This window comes from Lissotriton vulgaris, chromosome 8 (assembly GCF_964263255.1).
Source record: "Lissotriton vulgaris chromosome 8, aLisVul1.2, whole genome shotgun sequence".
Taxonomy (NCBI): Eukaryota; Metazoa; Chordata; class Amphibia; order Caudata; family Salamandridae; genus Lissotriton; species Lissotriton vulgaris.
This window is the reverse complement of record NC_141696.1, coordinates 885,755,272-885,770,139: the sequence shown is the minus strand read 5'-3', so window position 1 is coordinate 885,770,139 and position 14,868 is coordinate 885,755,272.

Here is a 14,868-nt window from a genome sequence, read left to right as displayed (position 1 = left end):
ATTTATGACGGAGGCGTTGTGCTAAGATTGTACCGGTGCGCTCACTATACTCATAGCGTTCAGTTTTGTATTGCTTAAAATCTGATGCTACTTTATCAGCAATATGGGTCCGAAGACCAGAACGTTCAATTACTAGACGTAATTGCGCATCTTCTATACCTATGTTATTCTTACATGCGGTCGCGAGATCCATCTCAGCTAGCCTGATCTTGTTTAGCCTCTCCTTAAATTCTGTTTGTATTTTTTTCCTCTTAAAGTTTGCAAAGCTAATTGTTTCTCCGCGTACGATTGATTTAAAAGCATCCCAAACCACTGGTGGGGAGGCCGTGTCGTTATTTGTTAGAAAGTAGTCATTAATAATAGTCGCCATAAATTGCAAATATTCTTCATCTAGTAACAAATTTATCTGGAATGACCAGGATCTATTTAAGTTCTGGCGTTCTATAGAAACCTGAATCTCAACAATTATGGGATTATGGTCTGATATGACTTGGGGTAGAATTTCCATACTAATTGTCTCCAAAAACTGTGCAGAAGTAAAAAAATAATCTAATCGGGCAAATTTCCGATGTGGGCTGGAATAAAAAGTGTATCCAGGATCTTTAAAGTACATTTTATGCCACACATCCACTAGTCCGTTATTCAAAACCAGCTCCCTAAGGGCACTATAAGTTCTAGGTTTATAACCCGTATATCTCCTTCCTGATTTGATGTTCCAGTCAGCTGGCAAATGGATATTCAAATCCCCACATATTATAATTGGTTGCGTCCACATAGCTAGTTCTGCATTAATCGTATTAAAAACTTCAGCGTCATCTAAGTTTGGCCCATACAAACAACATATAGTAAATTTACACCCGCCAATGATTAGCTCAGCAAGTCCCCATCTACCCCATTTATCGGCTAGAGTTTTCAGACATTTCCCAACTCCCTTCCGCATACAAATAGCAATGCCTCTTTTTATACCCATCTGCTTAGAAACAAGTAGCACATCCAATCCTAGTTTATCCAATAGTGAACGCTTATCCCATGCAATGTGAGTTTCCTGTATGCATAATAAGTCAATGGATAGAGTCTGAAGCATTGAGCGAAACATTCCAATCTTTTTGAAGTCATTAAGACCGTTAATATTAATTGTGCATATTTTAACCTTTTTCTCCATATTGAAATAGTGATTGAAAGATATTAGCAGACATCAGCAATATATAATCCTCACTACTACAGTTTGAATACCAATTAAACATCCTTGCAATGAATACCTCTGCCTTACACCCCCACCACCAACCCTTACCCCTTCCACCCCCCACCCATTGCCCCAGAACCCCTCCCCCCACCCTCCCCGTTATAGGAGGCATATGAACTGCCAGTTCCTAAAACGTATGGGTGCCGTGTCCCTGGGCCAGAGCGTCCTGACAGGAAAAAAAGGGAGAAGAAAGAAACAATTGGAAACAGAAAAAAATAGGAGGAAAAAAGAAAAAAAAGAAAAAAAGAAGCTTAACAATCCTACTTAAAAAAAAAGGGAAGAGAAGAATAAGAAGAAAGGGAAAGAAACCTGCAGAACAAATCTAACAAGGTTACTTGTTTGGAAAGGGAGGTTCTCCGGCTCAAGTAACATATAGAGGATTTGGAAAATAGGCACAATGGAACAATATATGTGTCTATGGTCTTCCTAAAGTATTGGAAGGGAGTGACCCTGTCTCTTTTTTTACCTCCTTAATTCCAACATTGCTCGACATGCATTCCTCAACTTCACTTAACATTCAAAGGGCCCACAGGCTTGGTCCTGACTCTTCATCTTCATCAACTCCTGTCAAACTAGGTGGAGTCATCATATTATTTTTGCAGCTTACTAATTTATTATCAGTCCTTCCTGTGCCTAAATCTAAGAGGCAAGTCACTTGGTTCGGTCAAAGAATTTTCCTGTCCCAAGATGTTTCCAACACTAATGCATCCATATGAAAGGAGTTTCTTAGCCTTGGAGCTCCTCTACATTCCTTGGCAGCCAGATATAGTCGTTTTCACCCCTGCATTTTGAAAGTGAAATTCCAGAACAAAACGACCGCATTTGAAGATTCGGCTGAACCTAATAATTTTATACAATTTCATACTTTGGTTAATATGGATACAGCTGGTCTTTCTAATGGTTGATTTTCTTTTTTCCGTGCTAAGCCTTTTCAGCTTATTTAAGATGATTGATTTGCTATGTTTAGTATTTGTAATAATTATTGTTTGGCAATATTCATGTAGGTTTTACTATTTGTTTCATGTTGTTGTTTCTTGTTCTCCTTGCAGATTTGTCTTATATGTTTGCATTGTGTAGCCAGTCCACTGGAGTGTATATGGTTCTGGTGTGGAGTGGATCCTTCTCCTTTTGGGTGTGTCTTTGTCTTGTGTTGTCAACACCCCATTTTCTTTCCCTTTGTTAATTATTAAGGTACATTCTATGCAGTCGCCCTTTTTGGATATGTACTGTCTCCTCTTCTTGCTTTTACTTCTCCTGTTAATCTTCCTTCTTCTTCTCTACCTTTCCTGGTTTCCCTCATTCTTAACTAGATATTTCTCTTTCTTTCCTTCCCTTTTAGTAGTCCTTTTTATTTTTTTGCAACATCTGGTTTGTTCTCATATATTTTTGCGTTCTCAAGCAATGTATCTATTAATTGATATATAGAATTCCGGGTAATATTTTGGAATATTGAAAGGTTCTATTAATCTAATTAAATGACAGAGGATTTTATCCCAGTTGGATAAGTGCAATACTGATTTAGTCCTTCTTCAAAAAACCTACCTAGCTGAAGTATAAGCTTTGAAGTTTAAATGAACCTGTGTGGGAAATGTGTTTGCTTCTCTATCACGGTGCAAAAAGAATAGTGTTGTTATATTGTACAAAAAATCTCTTAATTCTTTTTGGTTTTATAGGAATCGGATTATAAAGGAAAATGGAATATTGTATGTTTTCTTATTCATATGTATTCTAAATATATATGCTCCCACATTCCCAGATCATACCTTTTGGCCTGTATAACTAGGAAATGTAGACAATACAAGAATTCATATTTTATTTTGAGTAGGGATTGTAATCAAATTATGGATCCTTTTTTATATAGGGGCTCTTCAGCCCATTTTTTGTCCCAAAGAACGTATAAACAAATTAATTCCGTAAACAATAGAAATGCCTTAGTGGATTAATGGAGGCTCTCTATTCCTACGTCACAAGACTACACTTATTGCTCACCCTCACATGGTACCCTTTTACAATTGGATCATGTTTTTCTTTCCAAGTCTCACTCGAAACATAATATACAATGATGCTATGGTTATTACTGACTTAGATTTGGTTTCTCTCTGACCCCCGAAAAGATGGAGATTTACTTACTCTCCTTTGCAAGATGCTCACTTTTCTAGTTCATTTACTTCCTTTACTTCTGAATTCTTTTCTTTTAATGATGATACTTCTATTTCTCTTTCCCTATTATGGGCATGAAGACTCCATTTTGCATCACGTATCCAAAACTAAAAAGAATTGTGCTAAGGAAAATACTGCTTTCATTTCTTCTACCAAATCTTTAGAAATCAATGCTTCCATTCTAAACCGCCTTCTGATCTTCATAATTTACTTCAAGCAAAACAAAAATGTTACTCTATTTCTACTAATGAGGCACATTCCATACTTCTTAGGAAAAATGCACGTTATTATGGTGGGAAAAATAAAGCAGGTAAATTATTGGCACATTATTTAAAAATTAGAAGGGAGAGTTGAGTTATTGATTTGGTGATAACCATACAAGGCAGCTCTGTTACTCACTATAAGGACATTTTGGAGCAATTCATTACATTTTATAAATCTCTCTATACCCCAGAATCTCAAGCTCAACTTTCTACCATTACTAACTATTAAAATCAAATTTCTCACTCCGTTCCCTCAGATTTGAACTTAGAAAATGATCTCACTCTAGATGAAGTTTCTCAAGCATTACAGGTAATAAAATTGGCTTTACTTTCGAATTTTATCTTCACTTTTCTAATATTTTAATTCCATATTTATTCTGCTTATTTAATCATTTAGTTTATTCCTCTTCTATGCCTGGGACCCTTCAGGAGGCTATTATATGTCTCATTCACAAGGATGGTAATGATCCCCATTATTGTAAAACTTATAGGTCTATTTCTTTATTAGGTGTTGATTATAAGATTTTTGTGAAGCTCCTCACTATTCGTTTGGAGTCCTTCCTACTGTATCTTATAGGGAAGGAGAAGTCAGGTTTCATCAATGGTAGGCTCATCTCTGACAATTCCTATTTATTGTTTAATGTTCCTAATAAAGCACCTCTCTATAAATCCTCACTGGCAGCTATAACAATAGATGCAAAAAAGCATTTGATAGAATCAGCTGGGACTTTATGCTCTGTTCATTAAGTTGGAATGGCTTCTGGCCTACATTTATAGCTTAGATTTCTCTTTTGTATCATGCCCCTAAGGCAGTAGTATTGGCCAATGGTAAAGTATCTACCTAGGTTCCTCTTTGTAGAGGGATGTGGCAGGGATTTCCGCTTTCCCTCTTATTATTTGTTTTGGCACTTGAACCTTTTCTTTCCCATATTAGTCTCAATCATTCAAACGCGGGCTTTAGTTATGATGATTCTCATTTGAAGTTTGCTGCGTATTCATATGATATCCTTTTGTTCATTTCGTCTCCATAAAGATCCTTACTCTTCTTATGCAGGAATTGTCTTTCTTTTCTGAGGTTTCTGGATGTAAAATTTATAAAAGTAAAATGGAAATTCTTCCACAAACGAAATACACTTTTAGTCATTCTTATCAATTTACTGGTTTTTATTGGTCTTCTTCTGCTGCAATTAAATATCTAGGTATTTGGTTCACTAACTCAATCTCAGAAACAATACAAGATAATTTCAAAGACCTAATGACGAAGGTGGGAAATATTTTGCCGTCTTGGAATTCTTTATTTGTATTGTGGTTGGGATGCCTAGATGCAATTAAAATTATGATATCTCCTAAAGAATTCATCTGTTACTTCTAAAATGTAATGGTGCAATAAGAAATTGAAATTAGCCTTTACTGTTGTATAATGACCAAAAGTGGATGATGGAGTTAACTTTCCAGACATGTTCATATCATAGAGCTTTTACGATATGGCAAGCTGGCCTTTGGACATCAGACTCAAGTTTATCTTTGTCTCCATTATGGTTAGATCTTTAAAAAGCTTTTCTTATGCCCTTTACTCTTAAGGAGGTTTTGTCTTATTCTTTTGTCACCTCACTTCTTAAATTGCCGATTTTTAAAACAAACGGCTTCAGTGATCAAGTGCACATTTCTTCCAACTAAAATATCTCCTTTGTAATCCTCAAAATGCCCCTATGGTACAATTCTTTAATTCAAATTAATAATAGGCCTATCGTTGGCATAATTGAAGAATAAGGTTTTTGTGTGAGTTTATCAGCTCTTTCATGAAAATGTGTCTATTTCTTTTCCTCAATTCTGTGCCACTTATTCCATTAGTCCTTTTATTCTCATTTTATATTAATAATGAATGTGATTCTTGAGAAGTCTTCTTCTTCGAGAGTAACTCCTCTCTCCTCTGGATTTACTGAGTTCTTTAACACAAGTCCTAGAGTACTGGCTATCTATAAATATCTCTTGCTGCCGGACCCTGCTCAAACCAAATCCAAGATTGAACTTTAATGGGAGAGGGATTTGGGAGTCATTTTGGGCATTGTTTTCTGGAATAAAATATTCACACGTAATAATAAAATCTCTAGATCAGCTAGTATTACTCAATCCCTCTATTGTATCTATCATAGGCTCTACTTTACTCCTGTACAGTGCCCTATGTTCTTCTGAGAGGTTTCTGAAAAGTGTTGTTCTTGTGACTTCCTCAAGCAGATCTTATACATATTTTATTCCAATACCGTAGGACACTCACCTTTTGGCGTAGGGTCTGGTCTCAAATTCAACAGATTTTAATATACATCACTTATTTAACATTCTTTATTTATTTTTGGGTACATTAACTCAGTAATTTATTCCATCATTTCTTAACGACAAGTTGTTCAGTTGTTTCAGCAAATCACTTTTAATTGGAAATTTTCAGCAAAATTATCATACAAAGTGTGGTGGGATTCTATATGTTCTCATCATAAGTTGAATAGTATGTACATGACGCGCTAGCGTACGCGTTTGCGGACGCGCCATACCGCGCCAAAGGAGCGCCTAAGGAGAGCCCGTCTGTGCCTGTCCGTGCCAGGACGGGCCAGGACTGGGCTAGGGGCAATACCCATGGATCTTGCCCCTCATACCAGCGTAAGTTACAGTGGAGAACTTCTCAGATCATTTAGAGGAAGGGCTAGGGATATTTGCCCGGGGGATATACTTTTAGAGGAGGTAGCGGTCCCATGTCCCTACTGCAAGCCTCCTAACCCCAGGAGCTGCAACATAGATAGTTTTTCACTCACCCTGATTAATTGTCGCTCTCTTCCAAGGCATACCACTGAAATCAACTTGCTCCTGGACGAACGAGATTTTGACGTTCTATTTTTAACTGAGACATGGCTGACTGATGACTCAGACCCACACTTAGTGCAAGCGCTACCACCCAAGTACTCCATTGCTAGACAGGACCGTATGTCCGGTCGAGGAGGAGGTGTGGCGATTATTTATAAAAACAACTTCAGATGTAGAACCTCGGAGAGTCCACTTATGGACTGTGAGAGTATTGGTTTTTCTATATCCTTCTCACCCACCTGCACCTTTTCTGGGATCCTGGTTTATAGACCCCCAGGCGATTCCCATGATTTCTGCAACAATCTTTTAGATAAGATCTCTCTCCTTATCAGTAGCACCCCTAATTTTACCATCTTGGGCGACCTTAATGTTCACCTAGATGAAGTCAATGCCATGCCATTGCAAAGCCTGGTGGATACCCTGAGAGTGGTGCACCTGGAACAAATCGTGGACAGTCCCACTCATATAGGTGGGCACCTATTAGACCACTTCTTCACCAATCTTGGAAATATAGTATGCCCTCAGCCCAGTTTTGTACCATGGTCAGACCATGCACTACTGTCCTTCTTGTGGTCCCCAGTAACACAGACCCACAAGGCCTCCATTCTAAAAAAGGTTAGTCGAGTATGGTCTAGATTACCAACTGAAAAATGGGAGGCAGCCCTGAAAAGCTGTTCGCCCGCCCCCCATGAGGACCCGGTTGCAGCTAATGAAGCCTTTGATCAGTGGATCAACTCCACACTAGATCCTATTCTGCCAAAAAAAGAGCTACGGCATAGAGAGGGTCCCAATAAACAACCATGGTATTCCAGGGAACTCAAGGAACACAAACAACTGTGTAAACGTGCGGAAAGGAAGTGGAGAAAGAACTACGCAGTTGCTGCGAAAAATGAATATAGGTCATCTCTGAGATCTTACAAAAAGCTAATAAAAACCACACAAGCCGCATATTATCAGAGCAAAATTGCGGAAGCAGCTAACGCCCCCAGGGAAATTTTTAAAATCTTTCAATCCCTGGCAACCACACCCAGGACTATTAGTCCTGTCCTGAATCCACAGAAACACTGTGATGAGTTAGCTATCTTTTTCGCATCTAAGGTGTCTAACATCTATTCCGGCTTTGCATCAGTGACAGATACCCCAGACAACTGGAAGAGTGGAAAAAAGGAGGACCTGGACATAGACTCTAACCCATCTGTAGATCTCAAAGCCTTTCCTCCATTGGATCTGGCTGAAGTGGATAGTCTCCTTAGTAATCTTAAATCTGGCTCCCCGTTAGATGCTGCTCCCCCGGCAGTTCTTAAACAGGTATCAGGGACAGTATGCCCTGTGATAACGCAGGTCATTAATGCATCTCTGGCCTCCGGTGTAGTGCCCCCCAAGTGGAAGAAGGCTAAGGTCAGAGCTTTGCTTAAGAAACCTAGCTTAGACCCTGAAGACTTGGCCAACTACAGGCCTATTTCACTATTACCAACTATCAGCAAAATAGCTGAAAAATATGTGAATCAGGTCCTTTCTTCCTTTATTGAATCCACGGAAGGATTGCACCCCACCCAGACCGGGTTCAGAGCAAAACAAGGAACAGAGACAGCCCTGGTAGCAGTAGTGGAGGCAGTTAGGGGTATTGTGGATGCAGGAGGCTGTGCTGCGGTGGTCCTGTTGGACCTCAGCGCAGCCTTCGATACAGTAAACCACTCTCTTTTGCTGCATCGGCTGCATCTTACAGGAGTCTCGGGAGTGGCGATCAAATGGCTCCATTCTTTCTAATCAGACAGAAGCTTCTCTGTCTTTGAGGGAGAGGTGTCATCCAGCCAGCTGCAACTGAATCACGGCGTTCCCCAGGGCTCTTCCCTCAGCCCAACTCTGTTTAATATCTATATGAGACCTTTGGCTGAGGTGGTTCTTCCCTGGGGAATCCAACTCGTTACCTACGCCGATGACACGCAGCTGGTGGTTTCCTTGGTGAGGAACGATGTTTTAAATCAGGGGATCAACAATCTGACCCCGTGTCTCACCAAGGTTCTGGAATGGATGACTTCCTCCTTTTTAAAGCTAAATGGGGCCAAAACGGACATCATGCTCCTGGGTTACAAAGCCCCAATTAATCTTGACCCTTGGTGGCCTCACTGCCTAGGACCCCCCCCAGCACCTAAGACTCATATAAAAAGCTTGGGGATCTGGCTAGACTCCTCCCTAGGATTTCACTACCAGGCAAAAAAGGTAGCCGCAACCTGTTATGGGTTGCTGAGAGTCTTTAAAAAAGTGTTAGACCTTCTGCCATTCGAAGCCAGAAGACTGCTAGTCCAGTCGTTGATTATGTCACGGCTGGATTATGCAAACGCCGTCTATATGGGGGCCCCAGTCGGCACCATAAAAATTCTGCAATCTGTACAGAATTGTGCTGCTCGACTGCTCATGAAAGTCCCCAAAAGATGTTCAGCGAAAGCCGCACTTCAATCCTTGCACTGGCTATCCATCAAGGGAAGGATTACTTTTAAGACCATGTGCCTGGCGCATAAGTCCATCCATGGTGCTGGCCCGCCTATTCTGGATCCCCTTTTTCGTCGCCACCAATCAGTGAGATCTCTGAGATCCAACCAGCGGAACTTGCTGGTGGTTCCCAGGATGAAGCTGGCCCGGATGGGTGGCCGTCGGCTTTCTGTGCATGCAGCTAAAGAATGGAACGCACTCCCAGATGTCATCAGGCATGAGTCAAACCACCTTGCTTTCAGGAAGCGCTTAAAGACACACCTTTTCCAATAGTGTCTTTATTTTCCTTTGTCTTACAGCGCTGGGATGCTCAAGAGTGGCCATGCGCTATAGAAGAAGGTATTCATTCATTCATTCATTCATGCAATGTCTACCCTTTAAACTGTTCAACGGTTGTGGATACTACTTATTGTATTTCTTAATCAGGTTGTTGGTATTATCTCACTTAGCGTTTCTATATACTGAGAAAAATGTCATCCCTTGTAATAATTTTTACTTTCTGTCTTTTTTGCATTTGAATGTAATTATTTATAATAAGCATATTTATATTTAGGAATGATTCATATTCCTCCCTTCTCCTTTTTTCCTTTATTCTTCCCATCCCCGAAAATGTATAAAGACGTTAATATTTTAGAGAAGGTATTAATTGCTGTCTACTGGATATTATATTTTTCCACTTTCATGTATTGATGCATTTTATGGTACTAAATAAAGTCTTTTAAACTCAGACTATGAAATATGATTCAAAGTGTTCTATTTACAAACCACACATTAATTGACAAAAACAAGCAACCACTGAGGTCTACAGCCTGAGGTGAACTTGAAATATTATAGATACTTGAACTTTGATCAACATGTGCCACCATAAATAATACGGGCATATTTACAAGCCCCTATAGCCATGGGAACATCTCTTTTTGTGAGGTTTCGGTAATAATAGTGGCTTTGCCTTATTTACAAGGCAGCGTTAATGTGGTTTAACGCTGCCTTGTAAATAAGGCCCCCTTCACGCTATGCTTAGCGTGAAAGGTGGGGGCAGTGGATGTCGCAGTGGGCTTTCCACTGCAACACCCATTGATTTTTACGCTGCCCCTATTTACAAGAGCAGTGTAAATAGGAGGCAGCGCCAAAATTAAGACCAGGGAAAACCTGCTCTTAACTTGGCAAAATGAGGAGAAATGCTTTATTTCTCCTCCTTTTTGCTTTTTCCATGTGTGGTGCCTTGTGCAAAACGCCTTGGGTTGTTTATGTTCAGGAAGGTGACCCTTCCTTCACATAAACAATATTTAAAAAAATAAATGTTGTAACCTCCATTAAGCAGCACACATAGAAGTGAAAAAACGGCATTTTAACATTGTTTATGTATGGGAAGGGGGATGTGTGGTTTGTTTCAGCAAATTGTACAAAGACGACCATCAATACAATACATAATACATAATAGGTACTCGCAGCCTCCTCATCCAAGTTGACTGTGGGTACCTATTATGTATTATTTTGATGGTTGTCTTTGTACAATTTGCTGAAACCTTGCTTTTATGTCACACACAATCACAACCTTGAAATATAGGTTTCACCTTCACTTGGTACACCATATAAACAACTTGATTTCATAAAACGTTGTGTTATGTACCTTTGCCTTTACTCTCGCTGGCATCTCTTTGCCTTCGATTATTGCGATTGTGCTGCTATGTATTATTTATTAATTGTTGATTGCCCAAAGAAACCATTGTTTTTTGTTAAACTGTAAGTACCCTGGTTCTGTGTGAGTAGGGTGTCCTTTGCATCTTCATACACGACTTGCACGAAACAATGCCAAGCGCATCTCTTCCATTGCAAGAATTCTCTGAATTCTACAAACCTACTGTTAAGAGACAGAACTGGCAACCAGAAAAATGCATACCACTGTTGACCGTTATTGTTTATATCCATCCAGGTATAAGCAAGTATTCACTGAGAAATAAAAAGCCTAATTATGGAGTGGAAGAAGAAAAAACTATACAGGACATTTTAATCACAAAGGACTTTAACATGAACCTGATCTACAAGTCAGAATCTGATGGTAACCTAGTATCTCAGAACTTGCAAATTGGTATTACCCACATGGGTCCTGGCAATCTAAGTGGCAACATATAAAATGTGAACATCTCTTCAAAGAAGTAGAACATCTCAGGCTGAGAGTACTAAATGACTAGATGCAGGCTGACAGGCTACCGGCTATTTCTCATACTTTGATTTTAGATTACACAATGGTCACCCTGGTCCTATTCTCTCAAATTAAGTAATTCCATATAGAAGGCAGAAAGAGCCACTTCCCATAGGTGACTGAGTTGGCTGTTGCCCCAATTTTACAACCTGGGTAAGTTATTTACCAGGTACCTTGTACTCCATAAACTATAAGAGATTGAAGACTCCATAGAACTCAAAGCAGTACAGGTTATAGAAACTTTCCAAATAGAGGAGCTCTCACTTAATGAAAACTTGAAACATTTTTCGGTCCTTCTTCTAGATAAGCAGCGAAAGGTCAAGGGTCACTAGACCTCCGGTAGTAGAGTCAGCATCAATGTAAAAAAAGCTATCAGCTACCTGTATTACAGCACAAAAGAAAGGTAAACAGGCACTGTATACAGTGATGAAATGCAACCAAACCAAATGCAGCCAAACAACCCTGAGCAACTCACCAACTGGCATGCCCCCAAAAAATCATATAAAATGCTGCTCTTGAGAGAAAGAATGATGATGGAGGAGGCCTTTGGGGTTAAATCCATATTCTTTAGCAAAATATCAAGCTCAAAAGAATTTTGAAGGCTTCTGAATGGTATAAACAGAGGCCTTAACTCTATAACAAGCTACACAAGGCTTGCTAGGCAAACTATCTAACCAATCCCTTCTACATAACTCCTGGGTAAGTACCTGGAAGCTCTGTCAGAAGTCCCCTTACTATGGGCAAGAAGGAGAACAAAATTCCTGCAGTGGAGTACAAATTCTCAATGTCAAGCCAACAGAATCGACAAGGTAATGGATTAGCGTAGCTTTTCACTACTCTCTTCATGAGACTGATTGTCCAATTAATATTGAAGTTACATGTCTTCCATACTTTTCTTCTGGCATAAAAAAATCCAGCACGATTGAAGGAATGTTTCCTTTTTCACTAGCACAAATAGCAAATGAGATACATTTAGGCTTTTGAGATGGAGCACCTCGACCTAATAGCATCCCCCAGGCTATTGACAAGATCAGTCTTGTATACTGGGCCGTCAATATGGCACCAGTATTTAACAATGTTTTACAGACACAGGCTTTTTCGAAATCCTGGACAGAATCAGTAATCAACCCAATTTAAAAAGGAGATGTTCGGTCGCAACCTGGCAATTACTGATTTATAGCCCTCCTGGATAATGAAGTCAAGTATTTTCTTTGTTGCACTCCTACTCAGGGAATTAATAAGTTGGGTGGTGGGTAAAACATGTATTCTGATGAATCAGACAGGCTTCATTTGAGGAACTAGCACAATGGCCAACATCAAGGTGCTCACTATTCATCAAATGTTAAAAAGGAAACAACTTCTACATCTACGTTTCCTAGAATGTAAGTCTGCTTTTGACTGTGTACAATGTAACATCTTGTGGACCAAGTTAGCACAATAGGAAATACCATCTAACCTCTCAAAAGCAATACAGTTACTAAACACAAAAATTCGACTAAGAATCAAGGCACCTGCCTGTGTGGCCAAAAAGGCCATGTGGCCTTTTTGACCACATCGCCCCAGCACTGAATGCAGTAAACTCACACCCACTGAAATTAGGAGGGTTGCACATCTCAAATCTGCTATATGTGGATGGCGTAATCCTCTTTAGACAAACCAATTTTGGACTTCAGCATTTAATTGACAAACTTTCCCATTAATCAACCTAAGAAAACAAGATTATAGCTATTGAAAAGGAAAAAAGGGGGAATGACAAATACTAGCTGCATGGTCAGCCACTAGAAAGTGTAAATGAGTATAAATACCTAGGAGTTTTTCTCAATGCAGAAGGCTCTTTTCAACCCCCAAAACAAGAACTATTTGTGGATGGCAAAGCATTAGTATCAGCCTTTTTTTTACATCACATGGAACATTGAAAAGTCCGAGTCTGTCCCCTGCACCAAAGATCATCTAACCCAAACTCCGCCCAACCCTACCATATGGTAGTGAAGTCCTCCATGGTTGGGATGCAGCCCTATTGGACTTAATTACTTCAAAAACATATAGATACCTATTCGTATTATCCCAAAATGCAACTCCAGCCCGAACACACCTGGAATTTGGATTAGGTAAATAATTGCAAGAAAAGTGGCTTAAATCAAATTGTGGAACAGGTTGAAGAAGTCAACTTACAACTCTTTAAATAAGGCTTAACGGGCAGAAATAGTGAACAGCCCAGGTTCACCAGCAAGGCTTTACTCAGACTCTGCCATACACGCTCTTGGAATACAATCACTCTGGGATGTTACAATGTCCTACGCTAAATCATATTAATAGTATAATGAAGACGCTGTCTGTTATTGAGGAGAAGGATGCCTTACCAAACAGATTGCATGCTTGGATGGCAATACATTACTATAAAATCCTTAATTCACTGCAATACCATTATGAATGCATATCCACTGTGTATCTAAAAAAAAATGTAGAACTTATCGATTGGACTCTTTCCCTCCCTAAGGCACATCTTGCTATTGCATGAGAACACAAAATCAATTATCTGCTGTCTAGGTAGTTCAGCCTAAGAGGCCCTTGTTCACCTAGTTTGTTTTTGTCCCACACGTTTAAAGAGCTGTGAGCATCTGAGAGTGTATTTTAATCAACGTGGCATTCAGTCTTGTAGACTTGCTAATTTTAAACCTACGGACAAGTTCCTGAACTGCCAGTTAATAGATTTTCTATTAAAAACTGATCTAAAATTGAAGAGAATTTAAGGTTCTAAGATTATGATCACAGGGTCCCTTCAAATCTGCAGTCAGGGTAGCTATACACTCCTTTATAAGTCACAAGTCCTTTTTCGAGTTCAAAATATTTTATTGAGATTTATATATGGACAATACACAAGGACAAAACAAAAAATAGTACTATAGGGCGAAAATACCTGAACATATGACAATAAATTATCAAAGGCATAAATAAATTACAGTAGGTAAATATAATTTACATATTCATATGAAACCTAAAAGAGGGAAGGAAGGGATGGGGTAATTACAAAATCAGAGCATTAAATATAAATAGAGCTACTACAACAAAAGGTACATTCAATGAACATATATTCAAGCCAAACAACAAATTATCAATACATTACTTAGTAGATAAATATACATCAACAGGTAACCAAAAGGATTGAAAAGAGATTGAATTATGAAGAATCCCCTTCATGGATAGCTGAGCACCTCTTCTCGTAAAAATAACCAATGACCACCATGCATTAACAGATATTAAAGAAATATCTTTCCAACAGTAAGTAATAGATTTCAATGCTGCTGAAATTAGAAAATTGAAGAGTTTCCCTTCTAAAACATTTACATTTTGCGATAATATAATAGATTTGCATATTAAGACTTGATGAGAAACATCCCCTTAAATTTTTAAAATCTTTGTTATAATATCCCAAACTTCGGACCAGAACTTAAAAACTAAAGGACACTCAAATAACATATGCTGCAACGTACCAGGTTGTAATTTACAATGCCAACATTCTGCAGAAGGAAGAAGTGTAGCATGGAATAAACGTAATGGGGTCCATAACCGATTAAGTAGAATATAAGAATTAGTTTGGTAAAGTGATACAGGTAGCCAACCAGATATACCACTAAGCCATATATCTTGCCATGTGT